Here is a 15,191-nt window from a genome sequence, read left to right on the forward strand (position 1 = left end):
CATTAGGACATTTTCTTCTCATGAGTTACCACAAAATTTCACAAATTATTTTTTTTTGTCTGTTCCTTTACTTTTAAAAATCGTAAAAGTGGCAAAATTAGCAAAAGTTATGAACAGCTCTCATAACAGTTGTATGCTTACACCAAATAAAGGAATAATTTTCCAGTAAAAAGTGGTAAAACTTCAAGATTTTTGCACGAAAAGGAACGGAGCTTTTGTAACAAATTTTTGGAAATTTTTTTCTGTTATTGGACGAATGGTAGGGATATAAAAACTGACTTATGTACTTGTAGGGACCTCTAACAACTGCCGGATGCTGTTAAAATGTGAGAAATGGATGTCATTTGTTGATGCCTTTTTCACGACTCCCTTAGAACTTCAAGAAAACATGCCGTGAAAGATCTAGTCTACGAGGGCGGTTCGGAAACTTCTTAGCCTATCAATGAAAGAGAATAGTTAGTTTTTCAAAAATATTTTTATTCTTCAATATAATCTCCTGAAACTTCAATACACTTAGTCCAACGCTTTTCTAGTAATTCTATCCCTTGATTAAAATAGTTTTCCTCAAGGTCTTCAAAATAGTGGTTTACAAATGTAATTGCATCTTCATGTGAGGTAAAACGCTTGCCAGCAAGGATTTTTTTTTTGATTTGGGAACAAGTAAAAGTCACTGGGAGCTAAATCTGGAGAATAAGGTGGGTGGTCAAGCAACTCGTACTTTATTTCGTTGATTTTAGCCATTCTTAAAGCCAGGACGTTTTTCTCGAATTTGTACATTTAATTGATCCAAATGGTTGCAATAGTACTTTGAATTTATTGTTTTACCCTTTTGCAGATAGTCAATCATTAAATTACCTTTGAAGTCCCAAAAAACCGTTGCAATAACCTTACCAGCCGATTGAATTGTTTTTGCCTTCTTTGGGGCACTTCCACCAGCTTCAGTCCATTGTTTGGATTGTTCTTTTGTCTCTGGAGTATAGTGGTGGATCCATGTCTCATCAACAGTTATGAAACGACGCTTAAAATCCATTTTATTTCGCTTAAAACGATGCAAACAAGCTTGAGAAATGTTCATTCTTATGCGTTTTTGATCGACTGTTAACAAATGCGGCACCCATCTTGCAGAAAGCTTTTTCATCTGTAGTTCTTCATGCTAAATAAAATGGACTCGATCATTTGTGATGCCCATGATATTAGCAATTTCACGCACTTTTATTCGTCGATCATTTAATATCATATCATGCACTTTGGCTACAATTTCTGTTATTATTGCTGTTTTTGGACGTCCACTACGTGGTTCATCTTCAATGCTTGTACGGCCACGTTTAAACTCAGCAACCCAATTTTTTACTGTTGCATATGAAGGAGCACTTTCACCTAACACATTTACCATATCATTATGAATTTCTTGTCCCGATAAACCTTTTTTATGTAAATATTTAATGACAGCACGCATTTCTAATTGTTCCATTGTAAAAAAATTGCGGATGCGTCTTTTTTGAACACATGTTTCTATATGAAGGAGTTGCCAGATCAAAACTAAATTTAACATGTGTTCATAACAGAGATGGAAGTTTCCAAAACACTTAACTTTTTTCTGTTTATACCGCGCTTTTTGTGCTAGGCTAAGAAGTTTCCGAACTGCCCTCGTACATTGCACGACTTCAAATTAATTTTGCTGGGATTTATCGATCTGTACATCATGCGGATAATCAATATTATTTTAACTTACATATGATGTATACGCACGCTCTGACTGTTAGACAACATCTATATCAGGTTTTGAAACATTTGGTCTGTTCCATTCCATTTTGAAATGTAAAGGTGGCAAAGGCACTACAAGTTCTGACCTACTCTCATATCAACTGTATGCGAACGGGTTTCGAGTAAAAAGTTGAAAGACTTAAAAACTCTTGCACGTAAAGAAGCTACACGACTGTTTCTTCAAATTTTATGAGTTCTTACATGAAACCATTATTTCAAAATAATTTCTCCATCGCTTAGAATTAGCATTTTATATTTATTCAACTAAAGGAATTAGCATTTCGTTTTACCCTCTATTCCCACAGACCAATTTATGAATTTTCTTTAATTACCTGATGTATTTCACAAAAGCAATGCCTTCAAAGTTAAGAAAATTTCTATGTAACCCTTCTGAAACATAAATCAACATTTCATACTTCATTACTTGTCTCACGTTTCATAAACTGTCTTTAAAGCCTCAAATAGACAAAGTACCCAACTAATCTGTGTCATTTTTAAGGACAATTAACGTCACTCTAAGCATACACCTGAAAAAGTAATCATCCTACGGATGCTGTTGTTTTGGCTAGAAAAATATACAATGGCCATGAATGCACATCTGCATTAACAAGAGCTCTGCATCCCTACTTACATTCTCGGTTGCACACACACACACAGACATAGACCCATAGAGTATAACAACTATTAAAACCATTCATATTCGGTTGTTAACGTAAACATGAAAGCGTAAACGTAAATATAACATTACAGACAAATGCAGCAGTAAAACAACAATAACAAAAACAACGCCAACATTACAACATACCTGCATCATTCTGGGGTAACTAATTGTCATGTCGTGGACGCATTGCCCGTACGACGAACCAAGGAACATCTGCAAAACTCAATGGACCAGAAAAGAAGAACGAAGCAAAGAATCTGAACGAACGTCACAAATTATTAGACTTCTATGACCACCCAAAGGCTATTGTAGTCTATTCAAAGTAAACAATGGCCAACGTAAAATGTCAGGTTTAATAGCAGAAAAGAAATACCATTCAAGAAGACAAAAGCAAAAGCAAAAAAGAAATACCACCACAACAACGGCAACGACACGACAAAAAGTATGAGATGTTATTTGCAAAAGACAAGTTCTTTTGCAAGTGAAGCATCTACAGGACACCAAAGAATAATGTTAAATATTATCTCCCCGCTGCACACCCTCATTTGTGATACTATGTTCTAATACATGGTGCAAAATTCATCTTTGTTGTAACGGTGATGATGACTACTGGCAAAATTTATTATTGCTTCACTGAAATGGTTTAGCGCGAGTGAATATCATGGCCAAACTTTGGCACTTGATGAGAGGAAAATATTTCTCCCCAATAGCCCAGAAGTGACAGGAATGGACTTCGCTCATATCGAAGAGATAAAAATTGTGTTTTTGTTTGTCAGTTAATCGAAATTTTGATTATTTGAGTACATTTTAATGGTCTGTTTCACTAAACGAGTCGAATACATACTCATTTGAACTACCACGAAACACCTGTTATTGAAAAAATATTTGTTCATTTTTGTTTTTAATTAAACAAACATTTTCTGCATCAACAGGAGTTCGGTAGTAATTCGAACGAATTTGAAGTCGAGGCCATTAATAACTTTGTAAAGCATTTAATTCTGTCTATTGTGTAATCTATATAAACAAGGGAAGAATTTCCATTGAAGGTTATAGTAGAGCTATTTGAGTATCGCGATTGAATGCTAAGGATGTCAACTCTAAAAAATAACGCTACATAAATACTTGTAGTTCACACGCAGGTAGATACAGCAACAAACTAACAAAAATCTCCCGCAAAAATTGTCAACAAAGATTATAGAAGATGAGCTATGTCGGCCCAGGTTTCTCTGGAACTTATTCGAAACTTATACTTATTCCACAGTTATTGTAACACTGTAACTGCAAATGTTGTAGTTAAGAGACTAAACTTGCCATGGAATTTTGATTTTTCAAATACAAAGTATTTTTGCAGCGTCGGAGATTCGTTCCGTTTCAATCTGTTTGTTTTCATGACAAACGCTTGTTAGCGCTGCCTTTGGATGTTATGAGTTTGGCTTTGAACGCTACCACGTTCTTGTTCAGGTTCCCAGTCATCGCAGAACTTCTGCAGCAAACATTTTCATCATAGGTCCACCATTTAGTATAGTCCCATATAACGGTACCTCCGGATTTTCGGAATTTTGAGGGTTTTAGCTCTTCTAAGTAAGGTATTTGTGACCCCGATTCTGATGGTATAATTACTTTGGTGGACAAGTCCAATATTAAAAAGCTTCTAACTACTAAAATGACAGTCACTTTACCGTGACCACTATACACTTAAGTTGGTCACCGTCGAATTTTTTGGACTTGTGCATGAAACAGAAGATGTGGCTGTAAACATGACCACAAGGAATACCTTAGGTAAACATTTCAAAACGATCATCGAACAACGAAATTTGAACTTTTCTGATGTAGGTACATAAAGATGTTGTCCGAGTGGACCATCTTGACTCTTGATATACGTTTGAAACAAATTTAGGATGTGCAAAGCTTCGTCCAAATCGGATACACCATTCGTAAATAATCGTTCTCATCAGTCATTTTAGTTGATGTATGCTAGGTATCTTAGAATTGTTGGGCCATTATATCAGGAATGTTCCAACCTGCTGGAGAAATTTTTCGGTACAAACTCACAGTTTGATATACCCCCACAGAACTGTACCTCAGCATTTTCGGTATTTTTTGATGTTTCACTCTTTGGTAGAATTTTCGAACTACATTCTGCCTCCTCTTCATCTCGACGTGCATGATAACTCTCGAAGGTCCATGCTTTGCATATCGTAAAAATTTCCAAAGGATCTACAAAGTTAGAATATGGACTATATATATCAACTCCATCGGGTACCTCCAACACAACATTTCGGAAAAGTGCAGTTTAGGACCTCCTCGAATCGTTTTGATTGTTCTTGCAACAGGTTGCACTCTATGTCCATATTACGATGCTACAAGCTTTTTGAGTGGCAAGTACATACTTCCTGAGAAAATGACCCGAAACCTGTAAAAAACCCTACCCATGTGTAGTGGCTGGTGTGCAAGACAACTCTCGAATCGAATACTGCGTTGGTCCACATTTTGCATATTTTAATATTAATTAAATTTTTTTTCAAGCTTAGTTTATGTTGAAACGTTGGCCATATTGATCGAATCCTTGGGTTACCACCCGCACTAATGTTCAAAATTTTTTGTTCCCAGCAAAAATACTCATTACAAATTTGCCTACTTTCTCATTATTTTAACACGGGCATGTCATAGGGAGTAAGTACTTATTTTTTGGCCACTAAAAAGTAGATAAATAAGTAGTTACTCCCTGGTTACTTCATCTCGTAACTACTTATTTAAGTACTTATTTATTTACTTTTAAGTGGATCCTTTGGAAATTTAAGACTTACGCCTATTGCTTTCGTAAAATGATACGAGGGCTGAACGATAAGTTTCATGCCTAGGCAATACCGTTTGTTTCCACCGCTATTTGACTTGAAAGTGGCTGAAAAAACTCACCTTGCAAAAAAGGCAATTTACTTAACATGTTCGTCCGATAATTTTTCATAATTTTCGACGTGGATTATCACGGCAAAAGTGATTCGATGAAATAAAATCTTTTTATGGCGATGAAGCACTATCCTAACTTCTTTGAAAAACTGGTTTAATGAATTCAATCATGACCATTACTCGTTAAAAATAGAAAGATCGTTAGTGTCATCCAAAAACGGACGTTGTACCAGAAAAAACTAAGCCGAGCGTGAACGAATAACGTAAATTCCCCATGTTATACACCGTGAGATATAGGCATTCTTGGGTATTTCTTCCACCAACTAAAATTTGATATTGGATGAACACCTGATCGTAAAAATTGGGGTTTTTCGTTGGATCCCGTGCCGATCATTACAAGAAACTTCAAAAATCACGATCGCGGAACTTCAATGATATTATTAAAATGGTCCCAAGTAACGAAGCATGGAACTATGCGTGTGAGCCCGAAAAGAATAGCAATTGCCAGAAGAGGGTGTAGAAACGTTCAAAACCCCCGTTTTGGAGGTGTCTTAAAGGGAGTGGAAAAAGTGCTTCAACAATAGTGTATAAATCGCACTTAAGACTACTTTGGATAACATTAAACCCATTTTTATAATAAATATTCGCGTTTTCGTTATAAAGCAAGAAATTTATCGTGCAACTCTTGTATTAATAAATCGGTAAAAATAATTTAAAATACCACAAACACCTGTCACTATCTCATACACTTTTTGAATTTCGGCATATTTTCTGTCTCAGTGGACATACCTGCCATTAATGTTTTAAGATATTTCATAAAATGTTGTCCTTTTAAAATTTATGTTAGGAGTAGATGATTTTTAAGGTAACTTAGAAGGAATGTTCTGATATACATACATGAATACAAGAAACTAACACATGCACAACTATACCAAACTACAAATGGACGTACAGAAGGAGCAAATGCCTTTAAATGCAACATTTCCTAAGCCAGTCGAGCGTGCTTTATTGTAAATAGTTTTAAGCAGTATTCAGTTCAGGTAAAAAAAAAAACATTGCCACAGAATGTATATTTTGGAACTTAAGGGGGCCTTTAATATGATTTCTTGTACGGGAGGTTTTATCATTTCCCAATATAAACTTTAATGTTTCAGTCGCTTTTTTGTCGGAAATATTTTAAAGAAACAGAATAGAAATAAAACAAATAAGAAAGTATCAGTCAGCTGTGCTCAAGGCAATATACGCTCAGCCACAGACCAAACAAAATAACTACAAAACCAAAGATAATAATTATGCCGTATATAAAATATATTGATTTTGTACCACGAGTTTGCTTTAAAATCTGTACGTACCGTAATGTGGGGCTATACCAAATCATTGACATATACGAAACATTTTTAGTAATCAAACTTCATAAAGGACTCGAAATATTAAATTACGTTAAACTAAGTTTGCAAGAAATTTTTGAAAAAGTTTTAGAGTTATCTTGTACAATAGCCATTTTAGTATGTGCTGGCAGGGTTTTGGAGCTTTCGGTCCATTATCTCCGGAAAAATTGTACAGTTGTAAATGAGGCCGCTAGAACAACCTACTGAAAAAAGATCAAAACGATGCGAGAGGAGCCTTTAAACTTCACTTTTTCCGAATTTTGTGTGGGAGGTTCCCGAAAGACGACCGATATAGTCCATATTCCAAACTGATATATGACTGGATGAAATAATACGATGTGCAAAGTCTGCACAAATCAGCAACTGATTTGCCATTTGGCAATATCTCCGCAGGTATGAACTTGCGCAAGAAAAAATTGTACCGTCGCAAGCTGCAAGGTGAACCTATTGAACATTTCTAAACGATCTGAAAGGAGCTCTTAAATTTCACTTTATCCGAATTTTGTGTGGAATGTACCCGAAGGAGTGCACCAATATAGTCCATATTCGAACCCGATCTATGTCTGAAGGAATAACACGATGTGCAAAGTCTGCACAAATAAGAAACTCCCTGAAATAATTATCTCGCGGATCTGCCATTGTGGTTGGTGCCGTCAGGGTTTCTTGGAGCTTTTACGACAATATCTCAGGAAGTATGAACTTGTGCAAGAAGAAAGTTGTATAGTCGTAAAGGGAACCGTAAGGATAACCTACTAAAAAGTCTAAGCGATCCGAGAAGACCTCTTTAATTTCACTTTACCCGAATTTTGTGTGAAAGGTACCCGAAGGAGTGGACCGATATAGTCCATATTCGAACCCGATCTATATCTAGAAGGAATAATGTGCGAAGTTTGGACTAAATCTTCTAGAGTTATCGTCCACACAATTTTACAGAACAATTTTGAACTTTTATGGGGGAGGTACCTGAAGGAGGTTACAGATATGGCTTATCTTAGAAGTTAAACTAAGTTAAGATAAAATATTACGATACCCAAAATTTGGTTCAAATCGGTTTATCCCTTCGGGAGTTATCGTGCGCTCCAGCCAGACAGACGACAGACGGACATGGCCAACTCGACTCCAAATTGTCTTTCTAAAATCGGGAGGTACCAAAATTCAGACATTTCGATGGGTTATTGTGGCCAAAACTTCAAATTAAGGCGTTGACCTTTACCGACAAACTTCTGGGGGAAAGTTTTATACCCATAACGAAGACCAAATTTGAGCCATTTCGGTGGAATATTGGGGTCAAAACCTTAAAAATACCGAAAATCGGGAGGTACAGTTCTATTGGGACTATATTAAGGCGTCCGTACAGGTCGGACAAATTTCTGGGGAAAAGTTTTATACAAGTTATATACCGTGAGATAGATGCACCATTGGGCATATCTTCCACCAACTAACATTTGATATTGCATGAAAACATTGCCTCAAAAATGGATTTTTCTCGATAGATTCGGGAAAATAGGATAATCGTTTGAAAAAACGGCTTTTGTGCATTGGTGCAAAAAAATTGTGAATAAAAACGAACGCGGTGCTTTAAGCGGCGTTTATGAGATAGATACAGACGGTGAATCTTGGATCTATGCTTAGGAGCCCGAAACAAAAAAGTAATCGACCGTTTACGTCTTCGATTGTGAGCAAAATCCAACGAAAGTTGTTCATGTAAGAAGCACTTCGAAGCAAATGGTCGCCTGTTCCTTAGGCAAGACTGACCGTATGGCGACTATATGGCTTCAGAACGGTAGGACGGTTTATTCTGGTACACTGCAATTTATGTGCCTGAAGTCTCCTGAGAAATTCGAAAAAGGAACAAGAGAAGACGAATAATTCTGCATCATGACAATGCGAGCTCTCACACATCGATTCAAACCAGCGCACGGTGGTCGAAAGCACTGATCTAGCGGCGCGAAATTAATGACTTGCAAACGAATTGAGATACGTCACTGAAATTTGGCACAAACTGTGGGTAATAATGGGCTAAATATGAACAATATCGGCAAATGTTTTGGTATAGCCCCCATATAACGGTACCTTAAGATTTTCGGTATTTTGAGGATTTAAGCCACAATTTCGTAGCAAATTAGCTGTAATTTGGTACGTAGGGTTCCTAGTAGTCACAAAATATTTTCACCAAAAATTATGGACATAGGTGCACGTTTTGATATAGCCCCCATGTAACCGTACCTCCCAATTTAAGGTATTTTGAATATCGTGACCACATTTTTAAACCAACTTGGCTGTAATTTTGCATTCCGTGTTCTCAGAAGATTTTATCTTCTTACAAAACATTTTCAACGCGGATTTATGTTTCGATGTAGCCCCTTTTATGGTACCTCCGATTCGTTGAATTTTTACTTGTTATCCCATATTTAATAACATATTTAGCTATAATATGGTATTATAGTGTCTCCGGGGGTAGAACTCCTCCTTGCAAACATTTCTCAAGATAAGTCCATATTTTGATTTAGGTCCCATACAAATGCACAGCTAAATTTGTATGAATTTCATGCAAAATCTCTTATTTTAAAAGTGCAGTCATCAAAAGATTTGCAAATATTTTCAGCCCTCATGTGGTTATCCAGTATCCGTATCCAGAGAGTCCAATTTCATTCCCGAAAAAATAATCGAACTTAAGTTCGGCTAAGTTAACAAGATGCACTCTATGGAACAAGCGCGTACAACCCATAAAAACACTAAAAAATTTAATTTTTTGAAAATTGTTTGCTATATAACTAAGTACCTCCAGACCCCAAACTAATTTTTATAATTTAAATCACACCCTTTGCTATTAATAAAAAAATAAGTCTTGTCCAGTTTCATTACGAATTTATTTAACACTAGCAAAATGCCCGCTACTTCGTATGCGAAAAGGAATACAATATTTCATATGTAAATAGTGAGGTATGAACATTTTTTTCTTAATTGATAATTAACTTCATTTAAGTACTCTTCGTACCCCTTTTGACCGAATTTCCATAAAATCGGTCTACCTCACCGCAAAGCATCACCAGCCGTCAGTTTATTTAATGTATTTCACTTAAGGGATAAAAACCTTCTTGTAAACAAATTGTCACATATCTCTAATTTAATAAGTAAGTTACTTCGCGTTCACATAAAACCAATGGTACAATATATAATACAACTTTTCAAATCCTGGAGCTAATGTAAAATTTAACAGTTTTTGCGCTCCTAATGCCTATGGCATTACATGTAGAAACATGTCATGCGTTTTAAGTTCGAATTTTCATAACGATTTTGATCTAATCCCAAATGATAAAGCGCTGGATTTAGCGATTCACTCAATATTAGTGATTCAAGTTTTAGTAATATTTAGTACTTCTAGTACACTAATTTTTATTACCCTTTGGAATTTTAGTACATAAAAACAAACATTGTTCCACAACATCCCATACGGGACAAGGGAGACTTCTCTCATATCAATGAGTGCACCCCGATTCATATTAGCTCAATGATATGATATGGGACCTACTGTTTATCGCCGAGTCCGAACGGCGTGTCTAAAGACACCACTTGTAGAGAAGTTTTACAAGGCTGAAATACTCAGGAAATGTCGCCACCATTACTGAGGGGTATTTTGCCACCGTTGAAAAATGTTTGATGTTGCCTGGCCGGGGAATCGAACCACCGACCTTCTGTGTGAAAGGCGGGCGTGCATACCATTGCACCACGGTGGCACCCAATTTTAGTACACTAATAATATTATTCCAAATTAAATAATTTCAGTTTTTTCTCACACGCAATACCAAAATGGTGCGCATAGGTATAAGCTTCAAAAAATACCTCCTTATATCAACCATATATACCAACCGGGATTCTCATTTCCAAAAGTACGAATTTCATAAATCTCCTCTTAATATTTCAAACTTCTAGCTCATTCCCTTTACACAGTAACAAACTATACCAAATTCTGTACCATTCAGTACATTCCTTAAGTCCAAATTTCAGGATTTCACCTCTTTCTCACAAATACAAACTGTTCCAAATTTGGTACCATTTAGTACTTATAAGTACGAATTTACAAAACCTCATCCTTATCTCCACTCTATAGACCCACAGCTATCCCAAAATTCCAGCGCAACTCCTTTAGTACTTATTGTATTTCCAAAACCTCCATATCTCAACCCTACACATCTACCTTCGCGATATCAAAATCCCACACACGAACAGGGACTCTTATACCAAATTTTAAAATTCAAGCGCTGTTCGTACACCAAATAACAAATTAAGAACGATTTAGTAATTTTCGTATATATATGGTACATACATATTTCCCAAACCACCTCCATATACCAACGCTACACTCCAGCTCTATCCTTACAACCAATTACAAATTGACTACCATTTAGCACTTTTCGTTAACTTATGGAACTTATTTCCACAACCACATCGCTACGCAATAACAGCGTCTTTAATACCAAATTTTCGAATCTATTCTATTCCTTAACACAACATCAAAGTTAGTACCTTTAGTACTTTTCTTACACAAAAACACTAATTTCCGAAATTGTTTTCTTATCTCTATTCTACACACCAACACTGACCCTAATACTAAAATTCAAAATTCCAGTTCCTTAGTTTAACAAATACCAAACGGTTACAAATTTAGTTCCACTTATAACTTTTCGTACACATAAGTACGAATTTCCGAAACTACCTCCGTATATTAACCCCACACTTAATTCCGAATTTCAGTATTCCAGCTCTATCCGATCACACAAATCAAAAATTTAGTAAACATTAGTACGTATTTCCAAATCCTCTTCCATATCTCAATCCTACACTGCAAAAGTAATCTTAATTCCAAACTTCGGGATTCGAGCTCTATCCTTTCATCCAAATTGAAATTGTACCCACATTTATTACCATTTTTTACTTTTCGTACACAAAAGATGAGTTTCCAAAACTACATTCATATCTCTATTCTACACTTCAAGCATAATTTTAGGTCTTAAATTCACCCAACTGCAAAATGTACCAAATTTAGTACCATGTACCATCAAAGGTACGATTCCAAACATATTTTCATATCTCAATCCTTCGCTCCAACAGTAATCTTTATTCCCAATTTCAGAATTCTAGCTCTATCCGTTCACCCAAATCCAAATTGTACCAAATTAAGTACCATTTAGTACTTTTCGTACACATAAGTACGAATTTTCAAAACTACCTCCATATCTCAATCCAACACTTCAACAATAATCTTAATTCCAAATTTCAGGTTTCCAGCTCTATATGTTCACCCAAATCCAAATTGTACCAAATTTAGTACCATTTAGTACTTTTCGTACACATAAGTACGAATTTCCAAAACCCTTTCCTTATATCAGCATCACTTCCCAACCTTGATTCCCATACCAAATGTAAAAGATTTTAGCTATATCCATTCAAAATATACAATTGGTACCAAATTTAGAAACTTTTACTACTTTTCGTACACTTATAGGTCGAATTTCCAAAAACCCTCTGGTACATCTTTCTATCTCTTCGTCAGTTACCCTCATTCCAAATTTCAGAATTCTAGCTCTTCCCGTTTGCCTAATACAAAGGGTACCATATTTAGTACCTTTCAGTACTTTTCGTACCCTTCTCGGTCGAGTTTTCAAAAACCAAGCCTTATCTCACCCCTACACACCGACAGCAACCCACAGTAAAAATTTCAGCTTTCTAGCTTCGGCGGTTTCGTCTGGGCGATGATATACATGTCACTCAATCACTTATCACTAAGCTCTTTTATATATATAGATTTAAACAAAAATCAAGTTAATTTTATTGCAACAGTTTTTTAAAATCTGATGCAGCAAAAACTCTTGTATTTGATAGTGAATAACTGAGTGAATGTTTACAACAACAAAAATGAAAGAACAAAATCTTTGTCTGCAAAGTGTCTGTAATCGATACAATGGAAAATATTTCGCAATTTTATAGTTCGATTTTTTTACTTTCGCGCCGCTAGATCAGTGGTTTCGACCAGTGCGCAGCGCCTGTTTGAAAGGACAAAACGTGAAATTGATGGGTCATAGGCCGTACAGGGCTATTTGAGGATCCAACGACTTCATTTCATACCAGAATATCAAGAAAAAAATGCGTGATCAACGATTTTCGTCGCCAGAAGATTCTGATGAAGTGTTCAAAAACCATGGTTTGGAGGTGTCTCAATCGGAGTGGAAAAAGTTGTTTTACAATTGGTTTGGGCGCATGAAAAAGTGTATAAATCATGCTGATATTTTTGATGGTAAATATTCGCGTTTTCATTGTTATGATAGATAATTATCGTGCAGCCCTCTTACAATTATGTTTTCGGTAACAGTAGAGGGATTTACGATACTTGACGGTACAAAAATATTAAACAGTTAAAACCACATGGGTTAAAATTGCAAAAAGATCCACGATTTCAAAAAACAGAACATCGAAAGGATGGTCTTGTAAAAATCATGACATATTTCATTTAACGAAACCTTATTCGATTTGGCAACGAACTTTGATTAATTCCAATATTATTCTATTTACTACAGATTGAGGCCCTTAAACAGGCTACTGTGATGTGTCTTATGGGACAGTAGGTGTGTAATTTTCTATTTGGCATGTACTGTCATCAGTTGTGTTTCATTTATGAGTATATTGTTGTTGCTTATATTTTATAAACTCTAAGAATGGTTATTGTAGTTGTAGTGCATACATATGCATGTATATACATATATGTTTTATATTTATGAAGTACTTTCAACGTATTAATATTGTCCCTCACCTGGTTTATCTTCAACATCGTTACAATAAAAATTCTTTGAAAATGCTTCCCGCTCTCTCCTACTTTCAGACGAAATTTTGCTCTTCGTCCACTGTTGTATTGTGGCAGTGGCATTACATACGTGCATGAGGTTTTCTTTTGATTGTTTTCTCGATCTGTTATAACATTTTCTTTTGTTAATTTTTCTTAATAATAATGTTGTGTTATTAAGTTTTTTGTTCTTGCAATTGTTATTAGTGTTGTATCTATTTGGCCGACATGATAAATTTATTAGAATGTAATATTAACAAGTAAGAAAGTATCAGTCAGCTGAACGGCAGATATATAACCTCAGCCACGTACCCGAAGAAAAAACTTAACACAATACTTCTGTAGGGTTTTTAGTTGTTGGGAAAATTTTCCAGGGTGGAAAGGGCCGCTACATGTTACAACAAAACTACAAAACTACATGTTGCAACAATATCAGAATGCTCCAAGACGAGTGCATTTTTTCCAAAATTTGGGTAGGATGTACCCGTAGGAATGATCCGATGTAGTACATATTCGGACCTAATACAAATCTGTAGGAAATAATTTTTTTTCTTAACGAGGACAGTTCGGAAACTTCTTAGCCTACTACAAAAAGCGCGGTATAAACAGAAAAAAGTTAAGTGTTTTGGAAACTTCCATCTCTGTTATGAACACATGTTAAATTTTGTTTCGATCTGGCAACTCCTTCATATAGAAACAGGTGTTCAAAAAAGACGCATCCGAAATTTGTTTACAATGGAAAAATTAGAAATGCGTGATGTCATTAAATATTTACTTAAAAAAGGTTTATCGGGACAAGAAACTCATAATGATATGGTGAATGTGTTAGGTGAAAGTGCTCCTTCATATGCAACAGTAAAAAATTGGGTTGCTGAATTTAAACGTGGTCGTACAAGCATTGAAGATGAACCGTCCAAAAACAACAACATATGGTATTAAATGATCGACGAATAAATGTGCGTGAAATTGCTAATATCATGGGCATCTCAAATGATCGAGTCCATTTAATTTTGCATGAAGAACTACAGATGAAAAAGCTTTCTGCAAGATGGGTGCCGCATTTGTTAACAGTCGATCAAAAACGCATAAGAATGAACATTTCTCAAGCTTGTTTGTGTCGTTTTAAGCGAAATAAAATGGATTTGAAGCGTCGTTTCACACCTATTGATGAGACATGGACCCACCACTATACTCTAGAGACAAAAGAACAATCCAATCAATGGACTGAAGCTGAGGGAAGTGCCCCAAAGAAGGCAAAAACAATTCAATCGGCTGGTATGGTTATGGCTGCGGTTTTTTGGGAGTTCAAAGGTATTTTATTGATTGACTATCTGCAAAAGGGTAAAACAATAAACTCAGAGTACTATTGCAACCTTTTGTATCAATTGAATGTACAAATTCGAGAAAAACGTCCTGGTTTACAACACAAAAAAATAATTTTTCATCAAGACAAAGCACCAGCGCACAAGAGTGTTTTAACAATGGCTAAAATCAACGAATTAAAGTACGAGTTGCTTGACCACCCACCTTATTCTCCTGATTTAGCTCCCAGTGACTTTTACTTGTTCCCAAATCTGGCAAGCGTTTTACCTCAAATGAAGATGCAATTACAGTTGTAAACCACTATTTTGAA

The sequence above is a fragment of the Musca autumnalis genome, unplaced genomic scaffold (assembly GCF_047663935.1).
Source record: "Musca autumnalis isolate F117 unplaced genomic scaffold, ASM4766393v1 scaffold_1, whole genome shotgun sequence".
NCBI lineage: Eukaryota > Metazoa > Arthropoda > Insecta > Diptera > Muscidae > Musca > Musca autumnalis.